This window comes from Ailuropoda melanoleuca, chromosome 12, assembly GCF_002007445.2.
Source record: "Ailuropoda melanoleuca isolate Jingjing chromosome 12, ASM200744v2, whole genome shotgun sequence".
NCBI lineage: Eukaryota > Metazoa > Chordata > Mammalia > Carnivora > Ursidae > Ailuropoda > Ailuropoda melanoleuca.
This window is the reverse complement of record NC_048229.1, coordinates 27,247,805-27,258,915: the sequence shown is the minus strand read 5'-3', so window position 1 is coordinate 27,258,915 and position 11,111 is coordinate 27,247,805. Positions and strand designations below refer to the sequence as shown.

At 50.9% G+C, this 11,111-nt stretch overlaps 1 protein-coding gene and 1 pseudogene across 4 annotated transcripts in view; one reads left to right on the top strand and one right to left on the bottom strand.

The window, feature by feature from the left end:
* The window catches only part of LOC100466281, a 9,994-nt pseudogene extending 5,515 nt beyond the window's left edge, over positions 1-4,479 (bottom strand).
* The window catches only part of LOC100466036 (T-cell-interacting, activating receptor on myeloid cells protein 1), a 63,142-nt gene that overhangs the window by 41,135 nt on the left and 10,896 nt on the right, over positions 1-11,111 (top strand). The window lies entirely within an intron of this gene.

Here is an 11,111-nt window from a genome sequence, read left to right as displayed (position 1 = left end):
CTTAGGAGCAACCCCCAAACCCAAAGTTGCTGCACAGAGAACAGAAGTCATTCAGTGACTGCGTCTGCTCCCCTCCTCATAGCGAAGACTTAGTGCCGCCAGTGAGCCCAAGAAAATTCAGGCTTAGTAGCCGAGCATGGGGACCACGTGCATTTCATTTCCGNGCATTTCATTTCCACTTCACCCAAGAAGAGCTAGGGCTCGCCACTGGCCCTGGTTCCTAGAGAACCTGCGTTTGAATCTTCCCGCTCACCCATGCCATGAGTGCAGAGTTCGTGTCCCAACCCATCAGCGACAAGGTTCCCCGGAGACAGAGTCCGGGGACAGACCATGATGACCCCACCAAGCCCAGGATGCCCTCCGCACCTCTCGGCACTGCCCGCCCGGACCTTGCTTCCTAACTACAGAATGTTCGCTGACCACAGCGCGCACGCAGACCTTTGCGACACTGAGGAAGCGGGCGTAGCATGCAGTGAAGCAACGTTCCGCCAAACAGACCAGTTTAGAAGATACTTTGTCTGCGCCACAGAAGCGGGCGGCTGGGGAGCAGTGTGTCCTGAGAGTGAGAACGGGACCGCGTGAAGGTGCCGTCGGCAGGAGGACCCGCCGCTCTCAGGGACGCCCAGGGTGGCAGAAGGGGCGCCGGTGGTGGCCGGATGCACGTTTGGAAGAGCAACCTGAGAAATTCTCCAAGAATGCAAAGCAACAATGGCCAGAGACTAGAAACGGGAAGGAGAGATTTTAAAAGGAGATGATCGGGAAAGCGAAGGAGAGACAGGGATCAGAAAGTAACAGAAGAGATGCTCTTCAGTTAAAACACAAACAAACAAGCATGCGCTCCTTAAACTAATACAGTGTTATAAGTCAGTTATAGGTCAGAAAACTGGAGAAAGCAATAAAATAGCCAAAATAAAAACAAGCTTATTAAGATATTAAGTTTTTAAATGTCCTAAGAATCATGCAAACCTCACCTGTCACCCGGACCTCGAGACGATCACTTGGGTGCAAGGCCCAGAAAGGAGCCTTCATCAGGAAGTACACGCAGCTGTAGTTCCCGGTGTCACTGACTGTCACAGTCCGGAGGGAGAAGTCTGTCTCCTTCCCTGCTGGAGTCCGGACCTGTATGGGCCCCGCTGCTCCCGCCTTCAGTAGACCGAGCATTACAGGCCCGAAAACATTGTCTGGCCTCTGGCACTGCAGGGTCACAGTGTCTCCTGCAGTCACCTCACCCCTTCGGTGGGCTTGGAGGGAAGGTTTACAGAAATCTCCTGGAAGAGAGGGAGGGCTCCAAGGTCACGGGGAGAAGCCTGGGGTCCCCCACCCACCTTGTTCTCCTGGCAGGGCTTCCCGCCAAGTGGGGGAAACAACAGCTCACCGTCTTCCCAGTCTGACTGCAGGAAGGAGACTTTCCCTACAAACCCTGGCTGAACCTGAGCCAGGTCATTCTGTTCTGGGTTTCTCCATTTCCCCTTGCCCCCTCCCTCCCGCGGGTTCCTCCCCCACACCTGTCCCTGCAAGACCCTGTGTCACTCCAAGGCACCCTCCTCACCTGTCACCAGCAGTAGGAGGACATCACTGGGCTGTGAATTATGTGCAGGCGCTCTCATCTGTAGTATTCACAGGTGTACTGTCCAGCGTTGGAGCTTTTTAGGTCAGTGAGGCGGAATTCAGCCAGTGATTGCATGGACTCCACAAAAGTGCTTCCCTTCTGAGAACAAAGTTGACATTCTTGGTAGAAGTCTGGCATTACAGCATCACATTACTCTTGGGAGGCATCACCGAGCTCGGCCAGACCGTGAGGGAGGGCTTGGGAAGGGAGTCTGGAAGGAAGCAGAGTTCAGGATGGGATTTGGTGCCCCGTCTGCTCTCAGGAAACCCCCTGAAGGAAAGAGAAGGGAAACGGGGAGTTTGGAGTGAAGGAGAGGGAGGGTATGACCTAAGGAACTCACCATCAGTCGTTATGCTTCCTTGGCCAGCACACAGCCCTGCAAGAGAACCGTCCATGTGACATGAGCGCCCGCCTGGAGCCACATCCCCAGGGGTCTCCCCGGGGGCTGCCTCTGAGCTCGGACCCTGGAGGTCAGGCCTCTGGGGCTTCTTGTCTCCCCACACTGGACTCAGTGCAGCTCTGCTCTCAGCTGCTGCCCTGTGTCTCCCAGAAGCTCTCCTGTGCGGCTCACTCGTCCCACGGCCCCAGGACCTGTCCTGGTTCCATAGATGTCCACAAGCCCCTCTGTTCTCAGCTTCTGTCCTGAACACTTAGTCTTGTGTTTCTGGCAAGTTGGTGTTACAGTTTGTGGACCCCCCACCTCACCTTGGGGTATAGAAGGCAGGAATCTTGAGAACGATGTGGGAGCACAGGACTTGAATGTGAACCTAGCCCACCTCTGAAGTTGTTTGAGACCCTGAGTGGACCCGAGGGTCTGCTGACAGCCTCGCCTGTGCCGGAGAAACCCCCCTGCTGAAGGCTACTTGGTGCTTTGAGTGACATAAACTAAGATACATTCATTTGTAACTGAGAGAGCTCATAGAAGCTTACGGACCTCATGCCACGGGAGACACTGGATGTCACTATCTGTGAGCAGCTGCAAGGCGGAGACTGTGTTCTTCACCTCCGCCTCCCCAGTGTCTGTGCAGGTCCTGGCCCATAGTAGGACCTCAACAAATGCACACAGACCAGCTGACGAGATGCCCGTGTAAGCACAAGATGCTCTTGTAAAAGTCAGCTTTTACAAGGATGTGAAAAGATGCAATGTCACCCTAACTTCCCCACCCTCCTCCCGCCAGGCCAGCTCCATTTCCAGACCTCACCAGGTCACCCGTGTCCACTTGTGAGTGAGGGTTGGCTCAGAGATGGAGCGAGCTCTGTCCCTGGACAAGGCTATAAGTCAACCTCAGCCTTTCATCTGATGACTTTCTGAGCCCATCTTTGCCGTGATCTTTTTTCCTCTTTTGATACTCCAAGCAGGATAGAGGTTACTGCTTGGTCCTGTGAAACTAGCCTCAAGGAATCCATGTGGATGTCCCAGAAAGGGGAAGACACCCCCTCCTCCCCTGTCCCCCACACGGGTGCTACTGTAGGGTACTCCAGCCCGGTTGTCCTCAGCCTTGGTTACACATTGTGCTCCCCTGGGGGTGGTTCAGGAGCCCAGGGCACAGACCAAACCACAAAAGCCTTGAATCAGAGTCACTTGGGATGGGGCTCAGGCACCAAACTTTCAAAATCTCCTGGGTGATACAAGGATTCAGCTGAGTCACCAAACCTAGAAAAACGTTTCTCAAGGCTGCAGCATACATATTTGAAATCCAGTGGCATAGAAAGAAACTTGCAGGTGAGAGTGGATATGTGCATCTCTGGCCATCACAGACGTCCTGCCATTAATGCCCAGCCGTGGTAGAATCAGTTTTGCCTGAGTTCTAAGATCTCTTTAAAAATAACATCAAGCCTGTTTATAGAATTTATTGGAAGAGAGAGATTGTTCTAACTCCACAGATACTGGTTGGATCTATGTTTCTAAGAAATTTACTTTTTTCTTTTCTTTTTTTTTTTTTTGGTCTCTGTAAGTGAAACAGTTGTGTGTCTTAGTAGTGAAGGGGGGGAAGTTACCAGGCCTTTGTGCTAAGATTGCATGGGCCAGTCAAAAATATTACACTCCACAGTTTTGAGAAAGAAAAGTGATAAATAGCCAAAAAGTGGAAAGACCCATGCGTCTCCCGGAGGATACATGGATAGAGACCAGGTAGGTGGTCTGTGTAGACAGGGCAGTACTATTCTGCCATAAAGAGGAATGGAATTATGATACGTGCTACAGCTTGAGTGGACTTGGAAAACATTATTCTGTGTGAAATTAGCCAAAGGCAGAAGGACACATACTATATGATTCCACTTACACGAAGTACTTAGAATAGGCAAATTCATGCAGACAGAGCATAGAGGTTATCAGGGGGCTGGGGAGAAAGAGAGGAAAACACTTACTGATTGATGAGTACAGCATTTATGTTGAGGCTGATGAGGAAGTGTGGGTGAAGGCTGCACATCATTGTGAATGCATTGAAATCCCACTGAACCAGATACTTGGAATTAAGAGGATAAGTGTTATTTTCATGTATTTTACCACAATAAAACGGAGCATAATGGATGTGTTGAAGTTATTGAAAGGAAAACTCTCACAGTCAGTGAATCCAGAGAGAACGGAAGAAGGAGAAACATGGGCAGAGCACATGTCCGTGGACACCCGAGTGCGTTAGAAGTGCCCGTGCCTGGGAAGCAGCATGGCCTGGAGTCTGGACTGAGCCTGGTCTGTGAGCACCGAAGCCCTGGGAGCCCAGATCTTTGTTCATCCTGCCGTGCTTAACAAAGAGGAAGAGGAACCCACAGCACAGATCCTGTCCCCTGCTGACTGACCACGCTGAGTGGACAGTAGGAGTCACTTCTCTCTGCATAACAGGTGACAGACCGTCCATGAGTAGCAGCCTCATGTCGCGGTGAGGAGCAAAGTGAAGGGCGAGAGCTCAAGGACTTCCCTGCAAGAGCCTGTAAATTCTTAGGGACTCAGCAAGTCTCTGGGCTGCGTGAGATGCCCAGAGAAAGTGGGAGTCTGAAAATAAATTCTCGATGGCATGGAGCACCTGATGAGGGGATTGGGATTAGGGCTGAGAAGTCTGTGTGGGTGCTCTCTTGGCTCACGGGGCATTCTGGGGCCCATGAAAATTTGGAGCTTTTGCAATCCCAAGCCCCTCCTCCATCAGCCCTCTCCTGCCTTCCCCCAGACAGTCGGGTTGGAACGGCTTTGAGGGGGTGTTGTGAGGGATTTCGGAGTTGAGGTAAGGAACACTCTGTGGGGCAGCCTGACGTCTTGGGGTGAGAGAACTGTGGTGGTAGGCAGGCAGGTTTAGCACAAAGACCTGGTCACGTCCCCCGTTTCACTGCTAAGACGCAAAACTGTTTCACATGGGGTAAAAAAAGAAATCTTTTAGAAAGGCGGGTCTAATCCCTTCAGTGGCCTGTGCTCTGGTAGCATGAGGCGAGTTGAGGGCTTGGTAGATAGCAGTGGGACACACCCTCAGGTCACATGGGACTTAGCATCCGCTCCCAGGCCCCAGCACATCTCCTGTGATCTCATCTCGGTCATCAGGACACTGCTCGGAGGCCTCGTTGCTTAGCGGAGAACAGGAAGGTAGGAGAGACTCACTATCTCTCAAAGACAAACACGGAGAAGAAAAGGTTAATCTGGGACACCTGGGTGGCTCAGTCGGTGAAGCGTTGGTCTTCGCTCAGGTCATGATCCCAGGGTCCTGGGATTGAGTCCTGCATCCAGCTCTCTGCTCAGTGGGGAGCCTGCTTCTCCCTCTGCCTGCTGCTCCCCCTGCTTGTGCTCTCCCTCTCACACACAAATAGATAAAATCTTTACAAAGAGAAGGTTAATCTCACTGACGTGAGGAAGATCACTCAGGAACCTTCGAAAGGTGGAAGCAAGCCAGGGGACCACCCACAGGTGCTCAGATAAACAAAACGTGATCCCTACATAAGCAGAATAGTTCTCAGCCATGAAAGGAGTGAAAATCTCATGCGCGTGTCCAGGGAACTCTTTGGAAGCAGTGCTAGTGGAGTCGTGCCTAACTCAGCCAGAGGAGGTTGGATGTTGCAAGGAATAGCAAACAGGAAAAGATCATGTTTTTGAGCGTGGATGGTCATGCGTGCTTGAACCTGACTGTGAAAAGTGACTCTGAAAGATGAGGGAACTTGGAACTAGGGACATGCGTTCCCCAAGGCCCCGCAAGGACTGTGTGCAGGAGCGGAGTCCTCAGAACTATGCGGTGTTCACGACGTCCCCGCGTTCTCTGTCAGCACGCTCAGGTGTGTCTTCCCAAGGTGAGCCTCTGACATTAGGGGCGCTCTGGGGAGGAGCCTGAAGTCTCGGGATCAGAGCACCGTGGTGTTAGCAGGAAGCCGGGCGCAGAGGGCCACGCAGAAGCGAGACCTCTTCCCCTGACGTTTTGTGGATATCGAGTTTTGTTGGTTTCTGGAAACCAGTTCATTCTGAGGTACAATTCTGCACCGTAATTGGGGACATTCTGAACCACTCCTGTCTACCTCCTCAGGCTTTTTCCAACCCGAGTCCTTTCAGACACCTCTAGAGGGCTCCATACCACGGACCCCGTGTAGGTGTCCCTCTTGATTAAACACTGTGGCTGAGTGGAGATGTTTTTGGAGCTCAACAGTTCTGGGTTGAGATTTGGCTCCTCGCGAGACTGGCACAGGGGTAAACCTGTGTAATCCGAGGCAAACCTCTTCCCTTTGCAGACTCAAATTTGATTCCTCATCTATGAAAGTGGACCCCGTTCTCTCTTGCAGGGTTTCTTTCTTTCTTTTTTTTTGAGGGGGGTGGATCAGAGTGGTAGTTCCCAAATGTGGAATACACCCCATCTTATGTGTTATGTTTGATGATTTTAGGTGGAAGGAAGGACGATCAGAGCACACTACATGGGGGAGCCTGGGTGGCACAGTTAAGCCTCGGGTTCTTGGTTTCGGCTCAGGTTGTGATCGCAGGGTTGTGGGATTGAGCCCCACGTGGGGCTCTGTGCTCAGGGTGGAGTCGGCTTGAAAGCCCCCCCCCTCCCCTCCACTCTTGCGCACATCCATGAGGGCTCTGTCTCTCTCAAATAAATAAATCTTTAAAAAAAGCACTACGTGATCACATGCAGTAAGCACTCCTGTAGAGCTCTGGTTATGTCACCGAGAAAGCCCCCTTGAGGCTAGCCTCTGATACATGTGGATTGTGGCTCATTGCCTCTATTTTATTTTTTAAAAGATAATATTTATTTGTTTGTTAGAGCATAAGCAGGGGGAGCAGCAGGCAGAGGGAGGGAGAAGCAGGCTCCCACTGAGCGAGGAGCCCATGTGGGGCTCCATCCCAGGACCCTGGGATCGTGACCTGAGCCGAAGGCAGACGCTCAACCAAGTAAGCCACCCAGGCGTCCTGTGGCTAGCTGTCTTTACAGCAAAGAACTAGCAGGTCTCAGGCTCAGAAGCTTGACGAGGATCAGGGTACAGTTATAACACCCTAACATTGTTTCCTTATCGCTGCACTTTCTTTATCATTCTCATGTTTGACCTGGATTTTTATTCATAGTATGGAGAGTTTGTACTGTAAGTGCTTTTCTTTAAGCTGAGTCTGTATTAAAAACAAAACGCCTGAAGCCAGTAAAGTACAGGTGGCAGGGGCGCCTGGGTTGGTGCAGTCGTTAAGCGTCTGCCTTCGGCTTAGGGCGTGATCCCGGCGTTCTGGGATCGAGCCCCACATCAGGCTCCTCCGCTAGGAGCCTGCTTCTTCCTCTCCCACTCCCCCTGCTTGTGTTCCCTCTCTTGCTGGCTGGCTATCTCTGTCACATAAATAAATAAAATCTTTAAAAAAAAAAGTACAGGTGGCAAAGGCGTTCAGCGGAAATCATGAACTTGGAACGAGAGTAATTGAAATTTCTAAAGCATTGGTTTAGAGGTAACCTATGCATTGTCCCCAGGGAGATTTCTGGTATATAGTATGCTGTCGATAAACCAAAGTCGATGTTGTATTTTCTGTCCCCATCCCCAGTCCAGACCTCTTACCAGCTCTGTTCTCTGTGGTCCCAGCATGTTGCCCCGGGACACTTACTGAGACAGAGGAGTGGCAGCAGCCTAGGGATCGTGGCAGCACGTCACTCTCCGGCACCTTTCTTGGGTTGTGCCGTCCGCAGGTGGGCAAGGAACTAGGCTGGCCACAGCCTGGCCCTGTATCTAGAGTGCGGGAAGTAACAGTTTTTCTGACTTTTCAGTTCCTCCTTCTGCACTGTGTTCTGAAAACGTTGTTGATGCTGCTGATTGCAGCATAGTCCTTGCACCCTGGGCTTCAAGGATGTGGCTCACAGAAAGTCCTCACATGTCTCAGATTTCAGGCATCAAACGTGTGACTCCACCTGCAGATGCCCGAGGCTTGAGCCTGAAGGGTTCCTCCGAGGAGATAAAGGTACTTCACTGCTGAGAATATTGGAAAATCGTGGACAGACACTCAGGTTGCTAGACACTGCCCACTGTCTTTTTTTTTTTTTTTTTTAGATTTTATTTACTTATTTGAGACAGAGAGCGAATGAGCAAGAGAGAGCATGAGTGGGGCGGGGGGGTGCAGAGGAAGGAGAAGCAGACTCCCCAACTGAGCAGGGAGCCTGATGTGGGGCTCGATCCCAGGGTGCTGGGATCATGACCCGAGCCGAAGGCAGATGCTTAACCGACTGAGCCACCCAGGCGCCCCAACATTGCCCAGTGTCTTAAGAGCTAAGGACTACAGCCAAATAGTTCCTTTTCTTTTTTTAAAGTGAACTCTGTGCCCATCGTGGGTCTCAAACTCACAACCCCAAGATCAAGAGTTGCATGCTGTACTGACTGAGCCAGCCAGGAGCCCTACCAAATAGTTCTGTTACTAACTATGCCAGTGAGGTTCAGTTGCTAAAGCAGACTTGTAGGACCCAAATATCGTATGTTGCAGGAGAAGAATGTCTAGCATTACAATGAGTATGTGTATCCCAGGCGAAAAGGATCTCTCTCCTTTCTCACAGCGCCCTAGATGGGCTTTCTCTCTTGAGTCAGGAGTCACTGGCATGTTCATAAAGCCCCTCAGAACCAGGACACGCAAAACAGATCTTGGCTAGGGTTTCTTATTCTGTGATGGGCCTGTGGCAGAGCCCTCTGGAGGGTCTCACAGGAGCCGGTGTAAATTAGCGTTCCCACATTTACCGGTAAATAATGCTGAGAAGCTGGCACAGAGCTCTCCAGAGCTGCCTGGACCCATGGTTACAGAGCAACACTATTAATCAGTAGGTTTCGTTCCATGAGCCAAGGTTGGTGTCGTGGGGTACATTTTCATGTCAGCAAAATAGCTCAGACCAATTCCTGCCAGAATGAACCTCACAGCACCCTGCTCGAGTAACCATCATGCATGGGTGCTGCACCAAGTTCTTCAGGATTTGCAGTGACTTTTGGGAAGCCATGATCTCTATACCCCAAATCATTTTTGTCTCCTGGAAAAGCTGTGTGTGACTCCTAGGCTCTTACTTTGCTAGGAAATGAAATTATCAGAAAGTCTGAAATGACCACATTCTATTCTTTTTTCACTGCCCTCACTGATTTTGTCTCTAGGTAGGAAAATGTGTCGCTGCAACTTAAAAATGTAAATTCTGGTTACCTACATTTTGACCAACTTGCTGAGTTCACGATGCAGGTGAACCGTTGTGCTTCCTGCCAAGTTGTAGTTGGTACAATTCAGGCGCAGGGGCAGATTGACTGGAAATACAGTAAGCGAGGGGCAGCAGGGCTGGTCCCCTTGTGCAAAGACATAGAGGTGGGAGAGGCAGGCGCAGGAGTAGGAACCCAGCTCTGTCTCAGAAGCCCATTCCCTTTCCAGAAAACCATCTGAAGCGCCCCCAGCAGTGGTGAAGGTGCCTCCTTGTCTCAGGTCTGTTGTGTGGAAGAGTGCACACGAGGGCGTCGGCGTTTTGGTTATCTGTTGCTGTATAACAACCTTACCACAAATACAGTGGCTGTAGCAACACACCTTCACTATCTCATAGTTTCTGGGGCCAGGAAGCCAAGCTCTGCTGAGCAGGATCCTCTGTGGGCTGCAGTCACCATGTCAGCCAGGGCAGGGGTCTAATCTGAAAGTTCAGCCAAGGAAGGAGCCACTTCCCAGCTGCAATGCAGTTCGGACTCGAACCACCCAGAGTTAGCACAGACTTCACGGGCTGCGGGCCCACAAGCCTGTCCTCACTGCAGGCACCAGCTGCAGGCTTGGGTGTTTCCAAGTCACCTGCACCTCTGAACCAATGTCCTAACATTTTGGAGGGCCCTGCTACTCCTGTCAGGTTCATTAACTTGCTAGAATCACTCAAAGAATTCAGGAAAGCACTATGCTTATGATTATAGCTTTTATTACAAAGTATACAAATCAAGACCACCTAGATGAAGAGATACACGGGGGGAGGTCTGGGAGGACCCCCAAAGCAAAGCTTCTTATGTTCTCAGGATGTGTCACCAACCAGGAAGCTCCCTGAATGTCCAGCGTTTTCATCAGGATTTCCTCACATAGGTGTGATTGAATCATTGCCCACTTTGTCTCCAGCCTCCTCTCATCCCCAGAAGTCAAGGCTGTAACCCTGTAATCACATGGTTGGTCTTCCTGGCATCCCCAGCCCCCATCCTGGGTCGTCTCACTGACATAGACCCAGGTATGGTACAAAGCACTTACCGTGAATAACAAAGATGTTCCTTTACTCCAGAGATTCCAAGCACTTGGAGATTACCTCCCAAGAACGAAGGGCAAAGACCAGCCCCATTCTTTATTATACGACACAAGCCCACATGCTTGTTGGCAGGAGTCAGTTCCTTAGTGGCTGGAGACTATTCTTGGTTCCTTGCCAAGTGGGCTTCTCCAAAATGGGGAGCTCATGTCATCATGCCAGGGCACAATCACGAAGGCGGGAAAGAGCCTGCTGTCTGGATGGTATTCGTCATTAACTGCCGAAGCGACACCCTGTCTCCTTTGCTATATTCGGTAGGTTAGAAATAAGTCTCCAAAACCAGGGGAGGGGATTACACAGGGGCACGAGTACCAGGAGTGAGAATAATCGGACGTCACAGGCCACAAGGAAGGCTCACTCAAGCCCACAAACTTGTGTAAGGTTATGGGGGCAGTTTTGTGGAGAGAAGGGAGTGGGACAGAACAATGGCAGTCAAGAAGGGCACTGAGCACTTGTCCAGAAGGAAGCAGGAAGTGGGACAGCCCCTCTGGAAAACTGCTCAGAACTGTCTAATGAAATGAAGCATACACCCGTTCTTTGACCCAGCCGTCCCATTATTTATAATCCAGGGAAAGGCCTGCATATGTGCCTGTGTATACAAAGACATAGCTAAGAGTGTGCATGCAACATGACCCATAGAAGCCTCAGCCTGAAAGCGACCAAATGTCCTTCCACTGGAGAGCAGATCAACAAATTGTGGCACGGGCTTGCAACGGAGTAATACTCAGCAATAAAAAGGGAAGAAGGCATGAATGCGAGTAACATCCGGGATGAACCTCAGAAAC